Source organism: Lactuca saligna, chromosome 5 (assembly GCF_052625555.1).
Source record: "Lactuca saligna cultivar CGN05327 chromosome 5, ASM5262555v1, whole genome shotgun sequence".
In the NCBI taxonomy this organism is placed as follows: domain Eukaryota; kingdom Viridiplantae; phylum Streptophyta; class Magnoliopsida; order Asterales; family Asteraceae; genus Lactuca; species Lactuca saligna.
In genome coordinates, this window is record NC_136421.1 from 220,525,158 (window position 1) to 220,541,024 (window position 15,867).

Consider the following 15,867-nt stretch of genomic DNA (forward strand, 5'->3'; position numbering starts at 1 on the left):
ACCTGTTTTTCTTGGTTATGTTAAGATTACATTCTTTGAGTTTCATTATTTCCATGTTTTCTTGATCGAGGATAATAAAATAAAAAAGTCTGTGTGATATGGTTCTTGTTTCTCTTTCGATATAAAGATAAGTTTACTATAATAGTTGTGTAAAACTTTATTTCTAAAATCAGCAAACCCTAAGTACGAAACGGTCAAAGCATTTTGTCCTTTCTCAATTTTTTATTTTGGTTGGTTTTGAATCGTTCACATAGATTATTACCATGTTTTTTTACGCAACTTTCACTTTTTTTTTTTTCTTCTTAATCCCAGTTACATATTACTTTTTATAATGACAAATGGTCTTGTCTGAACTATTTTCATGTTTAAATTATATTTGAGCGTGGTCAAACAGGCTTTATGTTTCTTTTATATTTGGAACGTACATTAAATATAATAATAATAATAATAATAATAATAATAATAATAACTAGATAGAGAACTCCAGCATTGCGGGGGTCGGATGCAACAATTTTTTCCGTTGTTTGTTCTTTGAAAATGTTTATATTTTGAGTTGTTCATTCATTCTCCCTTAACTAATCTATAAACAAACAAATAAATAAAAAATAAAAAAACATCAATGAATCTGTAAGCAAAACTAATAAAGCGACAATTAAACGAAAACATAAGAACCTATAATGCCACAAATAACCAAGGGAAGTAGAGGGACAAAAAAAGACAAAAAGGAAGCAACTTTAAATTGACTCAAATATAGTTGAGGGACCATTCCTACAAAAAAAAATATTAATATTACTAAATACTAATAATATGTAATAAAAAACGAGGGTTATGAAAAATTCAAACGAAAGTGAAATAGTTGTTTGTGAATAAAAGCATAAAGTTGAAGGGTGAATGTTGTAACATTAATTGAAAAAAAAATTCCAACCAATCAAAACAAAGTCCCGTTAAAAAATACCACAAAATGACAAGTATCAAAATTAATAAGAGGTTGACATATGAAAAAAAAACCTTCATTTATTAAGGAGAATAATAATAATAAATGACCGAGACTCGTACGTGTGCTAGGGCTAGTAGCATGCTACGATTGAAATAAGATTTGGTAATAGTATGATTTTATGTTTAAATCTTATTTATTATTATTATTTTGATGGATTTGCCTCTTCTTTGTTTTTTTTGGAAAAAACATCTCCAGACCTATTATTACTGTGCGACGCAGCACACGTGCAACATTTTTCATCTCGCAGTTGTTTGTTTTTCAGAAGTGTTCGGATTAAAAAACCTTTGTGCGTGTTCTTCGCAACACTTGTTTTGTCTATTCCTATCTCTTCTAACATCTTCTTCTTCTTTTTTTCTTGCTAAAATATTGATTATATATTTCTGAAATCTTATTTCACATTTTTTTAATTCTTCTTGAATTTTTTTTTTATATTGAATAATATTAATTTATTGAGAAAATATCATTATTTTATGCTAAAATATCAATATTTTTGTTAACATATTAATATTTTTACTTAAATATTATAAATTCTTGTCGTAATATTATATATTATTAAATTTTCGGTATTCAAAAACTATTTTCGGATTATAAAATCAGTTTATTTTAACTTTTTAATATTTACAGTAGTATGCAGATGTTAAAAAAATAAGCACGCTTCTTATTGCAGTCTGCAACCGTTTAGTCCACCTCTTCTACTGCAGAGGGTTGCAGAGGTGGTCCGCAAACTTTATAAATTTTTGCTTCAAAAAAACAAACCTCTTATCCCATCTCATTGATACCATTATATTTTGTTTTATGGTATTGATAAATTAAGAAAATCGTCGTTGATGGTCATACCAAATTTGGTTTTCATTATAAGGTTTAGAAAAAACATCATAAATGGTCCTTGTGGTTACCTAAAATCTGAAGTTTAGTCCCCGTGGTTTAAAAACCTCATAGATGGTCCCTGTGTTTTCAAAAATGTTGATGTTTGGTCCTTTTTGTTAACTCTGTTAAGTTTGTCCGTTAACTGAAGGGTATTTTTGTCATTTCACCACCACAGGGACCATTTATGATGTTTTCTTTTCTTTTATTTTTTAAAATTAAATTTAATATCTATCTATCTATCTATCTCTCTCTCTCTTTCTCTCTCAACATATAACCCTCCCTCCTCGGAGTAGTCGCCGACGACGGATGTAAGTAAAATCCTTTCTCTACAATCGCCTTTTCTTTAGCCTCAACGTCCAAATTTGGGGAACAATCATTCGCCGGAGACCTATTAAACGGATCGGAAAGAAGAGGTGTGACTGGAATAAGCACCAACAACAGAAAATCAAGAAGACTTGGGACATAATCTCTGGCGCGTTGGGATTTCGTGGGGATCCGGAGAACCCTCCGCCGTTTGTGAATCCAGGAGCCAACAGATTGATTTTGAAGTTCTTCAAACTGCTCCGCCGCTCGTACAGCTTCGATGGTTTTTTGTTCGGACCCGTTTTCATGGCAGGGATAGGGTTTCTCGTAGCTAAGTCTGGCCTGGTGGTGGTTGTGGATTGTTTGAATGTTTCAGATGATCCGATTAGCATTTGAACTACCTTCTTGAAGGATGTTGTGTCGGCTTGGACGAAGGTTGTTGGGTACAGGTTGTTTGGATTGGAGATTGTAACGGGGGTTTTCAGCTTTGTTTAAGATTTCTTTTATGGGATTTTCATTATAAATCAAGAACCATAAGTATAGATTTCACTCTGGTTTTGGTTTTTGATTTGGTGCAGGTGTTGGCGATGGTGGTTATCGGATCTGATAGCGTTTTCTAGTCGGGATCATATTAGATTAGAGAAAATTCTTTATTTTTACTTGTTACTTGTTGCTTAATGTGATTAGATATTCTGATTGCTTGATCTGATTTTGTTTCTGTAAATGGAAGAGAGTAAGGGTGAGGGTTTTTCATTCATCTGCTCAGCTTTGATTTTCTTTTCTCAATTGCAGGTATGCTTAGAGCAGCCCGATTTCGTGGATTTAAAAAAAATGAGAAGAGAAAGGGAAATGGTGGGGTGGGAGTGGACCACAGTTTGGTTTTTAATGTCTGTATATGTGTTCTGTGTGTGTGTGTGTGAGAGAGAGAGAGAGAGAGATTTTATATATTAAATAATTATATTTAGTTTTTTCTTTTTTTAAAAAATAACTGAAAAGATCATAAATGGTCCCTATGGTGTGAAATGACGAAAATGCTCATCAATTAACGGACAAAAGTTAACGGAATTAGCAATAAGGATCATCTGTTAAAAGTTTTGAAAGCACATGGACCATTTATGAAATTTTTTAAACCACGGAGACTAAACTTCAGAATCTGGAAAAACACAGGGACCATTTATGATGTTTTTTCTAAGGTTTATAATAAGTTTTGTTATTGCTCAATATAGATTTAATTAAAAAAATCATTATTGTTTTGTAGATATATACAAAGGCTGTATTGCTCTTGTATTTTTTTTAATGAAATTGTGTTGCGTCAAAGAAGTTCTGTTATTGTAAATTTTTAAAGTTTTATATTATATGGTTTATGTGAACTGTGTTTGATCAAAATGTAGATACATTCAAAATATTTGAAGTTATTCGCTAATAAATTAAATTTATGACATGTTATTTTCAGAATAAATTAAATGACACAATAAATCACCAAAGTAATTTCTTTTGAGAAATTAATTTATGCTTTGTGTGTGTGTGTTTATTATTGTGGATACTAACTGATCAAAAGATAGATTGATATTTAGCTAGATAAACACATATATGATACTAAACATGTTGATAATTTTTTAAGGTTACATGTTATTAATAAATCAATCTAAAAAATGTTTATTAATTGATATGATTTATTGTCAATGTTTATTATTAAACTAGGTTATAACCCTACAATAGATGAAAATTTTAAAATTTTTTAATTAAATTGTAACTTAATTACGAAGAATTGATAACAAAATCTTACTAATTAATAAATGTATATGTTTTGTTAGTAATATGATAATGACATAAATATTGGTTGAAATTATAAAAAGACAATGGTTTGAATATCCATTTGGCATTTTGTATTTGTAGTCATGCTACAAAATTATAATTTTAAAGAATGCAGTATAAATTATAAAAGAATAGTGGTTTGAATATCCAATTGATATTTTGTATTTATAGATATGCTACAAAATTATAATTTTAAAGAATGCAATATAGATTTAAATACAACAAATACTGAAATTTATATAAATAATAAAAGTATACCATGTTTTATATAAATTAAAGTGACTTATAAAATTGTTGATCATAATATATAAAATGATATTATTAAATATTAAATGACACATAGTTTTTTTTTTTTTTTAAACGACACACAGTTAAATAAATAAAACACATGAATTTTAAGTTATAGCTTATTAATTAATTTATACATCATTTCATAGATTATTAAATAAGACACAATGAACGATTAGGTGGCCATTGAATGTAAGGTGAAAATTAAATGGTTTTTTTTTGAGGGACCATATACAAAAGCGAACTTTTTTTAAAAGGACCATATATGTAATGTTTTTATATAAGAGGGAGAACTAATTGATAAGTGAGTAAAGATAGTTTTATTTCTATCAAAATGAGAAACAATTGTTATTGTTTTGTCCCCCCTTCAACTCTTCCTCTATTACACCAAAGTTTGACGCACACACCCACAGTAAACCCTTGAAGTCGGAATATTGCAAATCAAAAGTCACATTTTGTTAAAGATTTCTAATGAATGTTAGTTTATCTGTGTGAGAATATTAAACAATCAAAAGTCACATTTGTATTCGAGTTCCATCTTCACATAAATGATGGGTTCTTAAGAGACCAAGTAAATTGTACCTACAATCGGTAGTAGGAGATCAAAACATGAATGAAGAATGAAGAATTCAAGGAGTCTGTAGTTAGGTAAGGGACGACCACTCAGTCCAGAAGCTCACAAGCGTTTGGTGAGACTCTCGGTACAGTATCAAGGCAGCATATTAGGGTTTTGAAATCTTTTATTATTTTATAAAGTTAATGATATGTTTGAACTTTAGTTGTAATTCATGGAGGGAAAGATAAACGAATTTTAATTTTTAAGTTGATTTTTTTGTTTATTTTTTAAGTTATGTGAATTTTGGCCTTATATAATGAAATCTTTATAAATAGTTTGGAATTAATGGCCTTATAATCGTAAATAGTGACATAGAAATGATACATACACTATACTCCTTTAAATTTGTTTCTTTAATTTTTTTAATCTATTGCAGGTAATCCTTCATTGATAAATACATTTATATGTCATTGCTTGGAACACTCACACCTAACATAGTAACCATTAACATATTATACCACCAATTCTTTCATAAAAAAAATGCAACAAATGCAAATATTGGCTGTCAACATATATGTTCTTCATACATTTTCTTGATAATACATCTTTTGTATCAATAGTTTTGCTTTGATATTTTATGGTTTTCACTTATTTTAATTTAACAGTTTTGTAATTTTCAATATATGAAATTGTTTGCAATCAATACAATTCATAGTAAAATTTTGTCATCTTTTCATATATTTTTAATATTTTCTAATCTAATGCCAAATTATTATTATTTCTTAAGGTAAGTTATCTATGTTTTATAAGAGATCATATATACAGAAGAAGCTTTTTATTTCCGGAAAAAGTTTTGTAATTCCTCATCATTGCTCATATTTTTATATTATTGAATTGGTAAATCACAAAGCATACATGATACATTTTTATAATTATTTCCATTATGAGACTAAGTTTACAAGTTTCTTGATTGATTATTTTTTTTACTGTTACTTGAATCTTTAGTTTTACAGTAGCATTTAGTTTGAAGTTTTAGTTTAAGTGAATTATATATATCTTACAGTTTTGGTTTATTTATGCAAGATTCCAAATTTATATAAGTATATTCCTTTGATTTGTAGGCATATTAGTCTTGAACATTGGTTATAAATTATAATTTCGAGCATGTAAGAATTTACGGGTACATGTTTGAAGGCATTCCTAAAGCTGATGTGGTTTGCTTGAAGATATCTTTTCTTTTATTTATTTTAATGCAAGTCATTTTCTTTTGAAAATTTAATGTTAAATATATTGATCCGACTCATAACTACTCAATATTCTAACATCAGGTGTTTGATTGAAATATATTACAAAATGTATTTCAAAAGTTGTACTGATTAAAGTCTTAAAGCGTCTTGAAAATATGAATGCTTGTGTTTTTCTCTTTTTAACGAATCAACATGGATCTGCCATGGTATGATCCTAAAAGTTAGCTGAAATAATTTGAGAAAATATTAGAAAGCAAGATGCTATGAAATCATCATGTCATAACAAAAAAATCCAAAAAATGCATTCAAAACATTTTATGAATGTATAAGAAACAAAAAATACATATACCTGTCAAAACATTAATCTGTTCCGATAATAAAATACGATAAAGTATATAAGTGATTGTACTTCAATGTGCATTTGTAAAAAATTATTAAAATATAGAGTGTAAGATAATGTTCATCAAGTCTGATTAATTCAATTGACCAAATGTTATCCTTGTTGTAGAAATACATATGTTTCCATAAGTTTATGACACAAACTTTTAAAGTTGAATCATTTTTAAGCTCATCTACATCAACAATCAAAGTGACATTGGGTGCATCCATTTATCTGAAAATATAGTAAATTATATAAATTTAATGAGAAATATAAATATTATTGTCATTGTTATGTTGCTAAAATAATTAATCAAATATAACAAAAATAATGTACATTTATGTATTTGATGGTGTTTCAAAATATCATTTTATCTCTCTTTATGTAAATATGATATTGGAGGATATAAATTACCGTTGTTTTGTTGACTGAAATAACTAAATTATATATTTTTTTCACTGGTTCATAGATTGAATGTGAAATCCTTTGAAATGGATTTTGTAATGACTATGGAATTTGGTAGGCAAAAGTTCATTCCAAACATGATTAAATTATAGAAAATCAAATACAAGTAAAAATTATCATTATTTTCATATGTTATTTTTGTTTAAAAATTTTTATATGTACAAAGGTTCCTTTGGTGTGATGGAATGGAATCAGGAAAATGAATGGAATGGTATACTATGTTTGTATTGATGTATTTTTTTTTATTATAGTGACTTAATAAGAAAAAAATCTTAAATCAAAAGATCCATTCCATCATACCAAACCAACATTTTTACATATATATATATACTAGCAGTGTACCCGCGCAAAGCGGCGGATCGTGTAAATTATTTCGGTGATATGTTCCATCTACAAAAATGTTATGTTACAAAAGAAAGTACATGTCGAAGACAAAATAATCAAACTATGGTGTTATTTGGGAAATGAAGTCATTTTTTGTTCCTAGACGGTGGGCTTTATAGCAGAGGAGGGAGCAAAGAGGTATATGCGATTGGAGGGATATTTGAATCAACATGCTAAATTTAAGGATATCTAAAAGGATTCAAAATTTGAATGAATCCGAGATTTGAGGGAACATATCAAATTGTTGAGAAATATAAAGAGATTTGATGAGAAATATTTGAATTCAAAATATAGTTAAAATTTAATATTATTTTATTAATGATTACTTGTACTATCAGCTTTATCATTTGGACGTCTTAAAAAATATTATTATTATAATCAATCTATTTTTAGAAATAGTTAGATTTCTTTTATAAGATAGTAAAGATATATATATATATATATATATATATATATATATATATATATATATATATATATATATATATATATAATAACACAAATTAACATCACAGATGAATGAACACATAAATTAGAGTTAATATTTTTAAAGCAAATTGTTGTGAAGTACAGTTCTTTGTTAAACATCACACGGGATCAGAAAAGTAACAATAACATTAAGTAATAAGATTTTCGACCCTCACATACAAAGTCACACACAGTATAAACCACTAAAGAGATAAATACACACATACACATCAACCACATAAAAGTATAAAAGCAGGTTGCTACTAATTATAATTTTTAGTCAAAGTAGCTTGCACATCATTTGGGAGTATTATGTTAATGCTACAATAGATAAGGAAGTCTTATGGTTTATAGAAACAAAAGCATTACACTTTTTGTTACCAATACATCAATACCATTATTTATTATGACTGACACGTATAATAGAGATTTAGTGGTTTGATAGAACATGGCTGATGGGTAACAACAATTTAAAGTGTTTTTTTTTTTTTTTTTTTTTTTTTTTTTTTTTTTTTTAAGAAAAAAGCAACACACACATGCCGTATACAAATACATATACGCATAACATGAGAAGGAGAACTGTAACAGAAGAACAATACTTACTCTAATAGAATATGGAGTATAGCTCAGAATAAATTACCAGAGTCACGGAGAAGAAGACGTATAGAAGAGCCAAACTTTGAAAGACGCAAAGGTTAGAAAGATTTTTAGATGACAGATTTATATAAATGATAAATGATAAAATCGCAAACATTATTTCATTTCTATTATTATTTTGTAGATATAATTGGTAAATGATTTGGGTTAATTTGATTCCTGATTTATAGGAGATGATAATGTAAGTTTTTATGTTTTTAGTTTCAAAATATATGTTGTAAAACAAATAACCATAAATGTAGGATTGACCATAAATATAGGATTGATATCAGTTTTTATTTACATGTAATTCAAAATGTGTGAGCTGATTTATAGGAGATGATATAATCGATTTTTTGGTGCAAAGAATGGGCGGGAACTTGAGTCATAAGAAATCCCTGGTAAGGACACGTGGCAAGTTGGAGGTGCAAAAGAGGGAGACGTGGCCTGCAAAGTACTCTTTTATTAAGAATAGATGTGTTTATGGTTTGTATTTATTAATGCATATATTCATCAACCCAAAGATACATTAATATTTGGAAAGATAAACACATGTTTGATGATAAATATACGACAATTTTTAGGTTATATGTCATTAATAAGTCAATCTAAAGATGGACTTATTAATTGACATGATTTATTGTCAATTCTTATTATCAAATTTTATAGTTTTTGTGTTTATTAATATGGGTACTAGCTGAACCAAAGGTAAACTGATATTTGGCCGAATAAACTTATATGTGGTGATAAACATGTGTCGATTTTTGGTTCCATGTGATTAATAAGTCAATCCAAAAATGAGCTAGTTAATCGACATGATTTATTGTCAATGTTTCTCCCTAAAACAAGGATATCTCTTGTAAGTTAGTATTACTGTCCAAAGACTTGATATTAATGCTATGTTGATACGTTGTAAAGATGTCATAAATTGAATTTATTGATTACGGTTTATAGATTAATCAGCATAAAAATAAATTTACTTATGTTCTTAAAACAACAAATTTGAATTATGGTATTATCTACTAACATTGATCACATTTATGATTCATGTATTCAATGAGATTAACTTTAAGGAATGGAATGAGGGCATTATGTTAGTTCTCAATTGCATGGATATTGACCTTACACTTTGGATAGAGCAACATTTTTTTGAGAATATTGAGTTTGGGGGAGAAACAAGGTTAAAATATTTTTCTTAAGGAGGAATCAATATTGATTCCTATTAATGCTTTCGATAGTATGCAAATTATGAATCAGTGATTGACAATGTTATTCAATCTTCTATTCAGAATAAACAAACTCAACAACCTAAACTTTGGATATCCTATGTGTGGTGCCACATTTTTCATCAATTTATTATCTCTTTTGGTTTTGAGATAAATACAGTAGATGATTTTGTGTACTACAGATTAAGTGGGAGTAAATTTATTTTTCTGGTTTTGGGCAGATATCTACACAACCCAAGTTTGGATCATAATAAAGCAGCCAAATGGATTTTGATATATCTATATATAACAAAAGGCTATATGCTCAACTATAAGAAATCATATGTTTTGGAGATCATTTTTATTAAGAATCTAATTTTATTATATGCCAAAAATGGTTACCAATCCATATCGGGTTACTTTTACATTTTATCATGATGAGCCATTTTATGGTATAGACTTTGGTAGCTTCTTCCATAATGGCAACATAATTTGTAGCATGGAATATGGTTGCAGAAATTTGTCACAAGGATACACATTATTGGTATTGAAAGACCACTAAAGTTGCGATTGTGGTGAAAAGAACTTGAAGAAATACAGCTTGGAACAAGAAGAGGTTGTGGATCTGAGTCTTACTTCATCTTAGCATCGTTTTGGAGGTAACAAGTTGTTACCTTGGATTTACATTAGCTAGATCTTCTCCTTGTTGGGATTAAGGCCAACTTTAGCATGTTTGGGTATCATTGTGGGTGTTGGGGTAAGATCTGAAGCTGTAACTTCAGATCTGGATTTCCCTAGGTCTCTATAATCATAAAGGCACTAAAGTTGGAAAGATTTGGCCTTTCTCCAACCCTTAAACCCATTATCTACCTTGGTTTTGATGAGTAGGGCCTTGCATGCATGTAAAGTTTGCAACATTACATGGAAAACATGACCTAGGAGGGAAGATCTACTGTTTGGAGCATTGGAGTAACTCAGAATCACCTGGACATGGAATGGATTACATGAACTCGACGAGTCGGATAATCCAACTCGGTGAGTTAGGGAGGGTTTTGCTGTTCTGAGTTCTGCATAGACTTGGAGATTCGATTAAGCAACTTGATGAGTCATATGGAGGGTTTTCCCGATATTCGGGACATGTTTGAACTCAGCGAGTTGCATGGAAACTCGACGAGTCGACTAGGGCTTCATGACTTTGCAAGTTCTGGACGAACTCGACGAGTCAGTATGCTGCACTCGACGAGTCGGGTCAACGTGGACTGTTGACCTTGACTGTTGACTTTACATTTGACCAAGGGTGACCAGTTTGGCTTCTGGGGTTATTTTGGTAATTTGGAAATGTATGGAATTGGATCATTGATAGATGTAGTTGCTGGTGTTGGAGCTGTACATGGAGGAGGTTGATATTATCATTTTCGAGCTACTTGAGAGGTGAGTTGTCATCACTATACTAACAGGGTTGAAGACACCAATGTCGGCCCTTTACAGATTCGTATCCGGGTTATTGCATGATATGCTTATTGATTTATATCCTAGTAGTTAGGATGGTGATATGCTTAGTGACCTGGTTAGGTTGGTATCCTGATATATAGGTTGATGTTATGTTAGTGACCATTTAGGTCTCTGTATCCTGGTTATAGGATGTTGTTATGATTAGTGATTTGTTAGATCGGTTTGACTGCTATATATGCTAGCATGTGATATTTATGTGCATATGTTTGTTTGATTGGGGGTTGGGTTGAGGCGATCCCGCTTTGTGCTAAAGGCCAACATACCCAGGGTGGTCTGGATGAACTGAAGGCCCTGCAAAGGGATTCAGTCAGGCCGAAGGCTTGGCAAGCAGTCTGGATATGCTATAGGCCCTACGAGGCTGTTCAGATGTGCTGAAGGCTCGTAGAGTAGTCCAAATAGGCTGAAGGCCTGCGAGGTGGTTCAGTCAGGCTGAAGGTTCATTATGCATGTTGTTTGCTTATATGTTATTGATATGTTTTATGGCGTTGGTATTTTAGGGGTAACTTACTATGCCTTCGAGCTTACATTTATCAATTATTGTTTAAGGTACCTTTGATGATCACAAGAAGGCAAAGGCGTGATCGTACAACTCCTCATATTTTATGATTGATTCTGGGATACACTAACATTATACTATTTTGGAAACATGTTTTGTAATAATCGTTGGTTTTGAAAATGTTTTAAAAAAAAGTTTAAATTTGGCGTGATTTTTATGGATGTTACAAGTTGGTATTAGAGCCTTGGTTTGAGTGAATTGGAGGAAACACTCACGTGTCTCCAATCTCAAACTGAGGACAAGATTTTAAAACAATTTTCTTAAAATGTTTTCAAAATAATAAAGGAGGATGCAAGTATACGATCAGCTGAAGCTCGCGGATAGACCCCAAAATACCTTACGGATTATATGATTTATGTGATATGTTAGAACAACATGCTAGTACTTGGCTAGGGATCTTCAAGAATTGCATGATAGAATTGTCTGATTATATGATGCCTGTGATGGGTTTTGAGCATTCTAACACTTCCTAAGTGTACATGCAACCCTAATAACCTTGGATCTATGTTTGTCTAATTATCATGCAAAGTTGAATTCCAAGGTTATATTCCTATCTAGTATACATGGGGAACAATTTTAACTTAAAGTATAGATAGAATAACTTACCTTGTTGTTGTTTGTGTTCCTTGAAACCTTGTGAGCCTAGCACCCCAAGTGTGATGCCTCAAATGCTTCACACAACACCAAATGCTCTTGGAAGAACTTATGAGAGAACACACACTTCTCAAAAATCGGCCAAGCCCTCTTGTTTCTTAGTGTAGCCGATTTTAGGTGGAGAACATGTTTCTTATATAGTGTTGACACATCTAGGGTTAAACCCTAATGTGTCATGACTCTTCATTTCCATGACCCATGGGTTTGTAACTCCCATGGAGCATCCATGGAGCATCCTATGGGTGGAACCCAACTTGATAATCCATGGAGCCTCTTAGCCCACTATACAAGATATGGATGATTTACATAATCAACCCATATATTTAATTAGTTATCTTTTGATCACATAATTAATTCTAAATTAATTCTTGATCAAACTAATCAAATAATATTATTAATATATTAGAACTTATAATATATTAATAATTTCCAAGTGTTATTTCTCTCATTTAGTCTATCCAATTGCACGGTGCCATGCAACCCAAATGGACCATGCCGGGTCGGGTCAAGTACATACCAGAAATAGTTATGGACTTAGACACCTTATCCAACAGTCTCCCACGTGGATAAGTCTAATAACTATTACTGCAAGTATGACTTCAGGAACCGATCGGTAATCGTAGCTCTTTACAAGGTTTCTCGGAACTGAGAAGATGATGGTACGCCATTTAAGATAAGTGATCATATAATCCTCTGTTCTAGATATCAGTCGGACAAATACATGGAACAATGTCTTACTTATTGTCCAACAGTTTGTTTCCCGATTTCCGATTTGTTTGACAAAGAACTTCATTGAACACATCAATTTAGTTCTGACCGGGCCCGGTACATAGGTCAAAACAAAATCATCGAGGGGCCCAGATATCAGCTTCTAATCCAAGAAGGAACAGATAAACTTCGACTCATATGTTTGTTCTACCACTCATTGAATTACACACAAGAGCACGATTTATAACATCGAGTTACCAATGCGTTTTTCGTACAATCAATGCATAACCAACTTGTAAGTAACAAATCATATCTCTAGGTTTGAAGACTTATACGATATTACCGTCTCACGATCACTCGAGATAGAATTCCATGAAGTGATTCCAGTGAGCGTGGGTTGAGTCCAATGCTCAGAACTTTTGAGCACTCATGATTGCTGTAGCCTTGTCCAAGACCTCTACAACCAAACATGACAGTCTTGATTCATATCTACTTCCGACATATGACCGACTGTGGAGGTTTGAATAATATGTTATACCAAACAAAAATTATTCTGGAAGTCAAAACATGCAAAAGAAATATAGTAAATGATCGACAAGAGATAGCAACACTTTACTCATAAATAAAACACTTTTATTCATCATCAGATGTCAATTACACTTTACAAATTTCGAGGTTATCTAACTACTAAATCTAATATCATCCTTCAGCCCTATGCTCCGAGCATGCTGGAGATGCTTAACCCGAGTCAGTCCCTTCGTGAGGGGATCTGCCGGATTTTCATCTGATGATACCCTCTTTTCCACGAGGAGTCCTTCTTCGATCCGATGTCTGATGAAATGGTATTTTCTGTCGATGTGTCTGGATCTCCCGTGATCCCTTGGTTCCTTGGCTAAGGCAACAACACTTTCACTATCACAGAAAATTTCCATTGGCTCTTTAATAGCTGGTACAACTCCAAGGTCTCCAATGAAGTTCCTCAGCCATAACGCCTCCTTTGCCGCCTCGCTAGCTGCAATATACTCTGATTCACAAGTAGAATTTGCCACTGTCTCTTGCTTGGAACTCTTCCAAGAAATTGCTCCTCCATTTAGGGTAAAGACCCAGCCCGACTGAGAGCGGAAGTTATCCCTATCAGTCTGGAAGCTAGCATCACTATACCCTACAACTCTCAAGTCATCACTCCCACCGAGGGTAAGGACCCAGTCCTTAGTCCTTCGTAGGTACTTGAGAATATTCTTTACCGCAGTCCAGTGTGCCTTGCCAGGGTTCCCCTGAAACCTGCTAACCATGCTCAGGGCAAAAGCTACATCAGGTCGAGTACACGTCATAGCATACATGATCGATCCTACAGCCGAAGCATAAGGTACTCGACTCATTTGTGCTATCTCAGCCTCAGTGCTAGGGCTTTGTGTCTTACTCAGTTTGGCGTTACTCTGGATGGGCAACTCTCCTTTCTTGGAGTCTTGCATGCTGAATCTCTTCAGCACCTTATCCAAGTAGGTACTTTGACTAAGTCCAATTAGTCTTTTACTCCGATCTCTCAAGATCCTTATCCCTAAAATATAGGCAGCTTCACCAAGGTCCTTCATAGCGAAACACTTTCCAAGCCAGGACTTTACTTCCTGCAGGGTTGGAATGTCGTTTCTTATGAGTAGTATGTCATCCACATACAATACCAAAAAGCTAACTATACTCCCACTAGCCTTGACATACACACAAGATTCATCTTCACTCCTAGAAAAGCCAAATTCCTTGACCTTTTCATCAAAGCAAAGATTCCATCTGCGAGGTGCTTGCTTTAACCCATAAATGGATTTCTCAAGCTTACACACTCTATTGGGGTACTTGTTGCTGACAAAACCCTCTGGCTGACTCATGTAAACATCTTCAGCCAACTTTCCATTAAGGAAAGCGGTTTTGACATCCATTTGCCAAATTTCATAGTCATGAAATGCGGCTATGGCTAACAGAACCCGAATAGACTTAATCTTGGCTACCGGAGAAAAGGTCTCATCATAATCCACTCCAGGAATTTGAGAGAAGCCCTTTGCAACCTGTCTAGCCTTATAAGTGTGTACTTTACCATCCATGTCGGTCTTCTTCTTGAAGATCCATTTGCACCCTACAGTCTTACGACCTGGTACATTCTCAACCAAGTTCCAAACTTGATTGTCATACATGGATTGTATCTCGCTATCCATAGCCTCTTTCCATTTAGCAGACTCGGGGCCTGCCATGGCTTCCTCGTAGCTGTTAGGGTCATCTTGACTTACTAGTGTCCCATCACTAATAAGTGTCTCACCTTCTGCAGTAATATGGAATCCATAGTAATGCTCAGGTGCACTCCTAACTCTCGTGGAACGCCTCAGAGGTACAGATTCGTCAATTGGCTCAACAGGAGTTTCCTCCTCAAGTTGAGGGCTAGATTTTGAAGTTCCATCACCACTTGACTCTTGAATTTCTTCAAGATCAATTTGCCTCCCACTGTCTCCTTGGCTTATAAACTCTCTTTCTCGAAAGACTCCTCTTCTTGCTACAAAGACCACATTGTCACTAGGTCTGTAGAAGAGGTAACCAAAGGATTGCTGTGGGTAGCCGATGAAAATACACCTCTCGCTTCGGGGTTCGAGCTTATCATGAGTCTCGCGTCTCACGAAAGCCTCGCAACCCCAAATCTTGATGTGGTCTAGTTTAGGTACTTTACCAGTCCACATCTCGTGAGGAGTTTTGGCAACTTTCTTTATAGGGACTAGATTAAGGGTATGGGCGGCAGTCTCTAAGGCATACCCCCAGAATGAGATTGGTAGTGAAGCTCGACTCATCA

General features: G+C 32.8%; 1 pseudogene; it reads right to left on the bottom strand.

Annotated features, from left to right (window-relative positions):
* Positions 1 to 571: 571 nt before the first annotated feature.
* LOC145046283 (VQ motif-containing protein 4-like) lies at positions 572 to 6,682 on the bottom strand (annotated as a pseudogene).
* Positions 6,683 to 15,867: the final 9,185 nt, after the last annotated feature.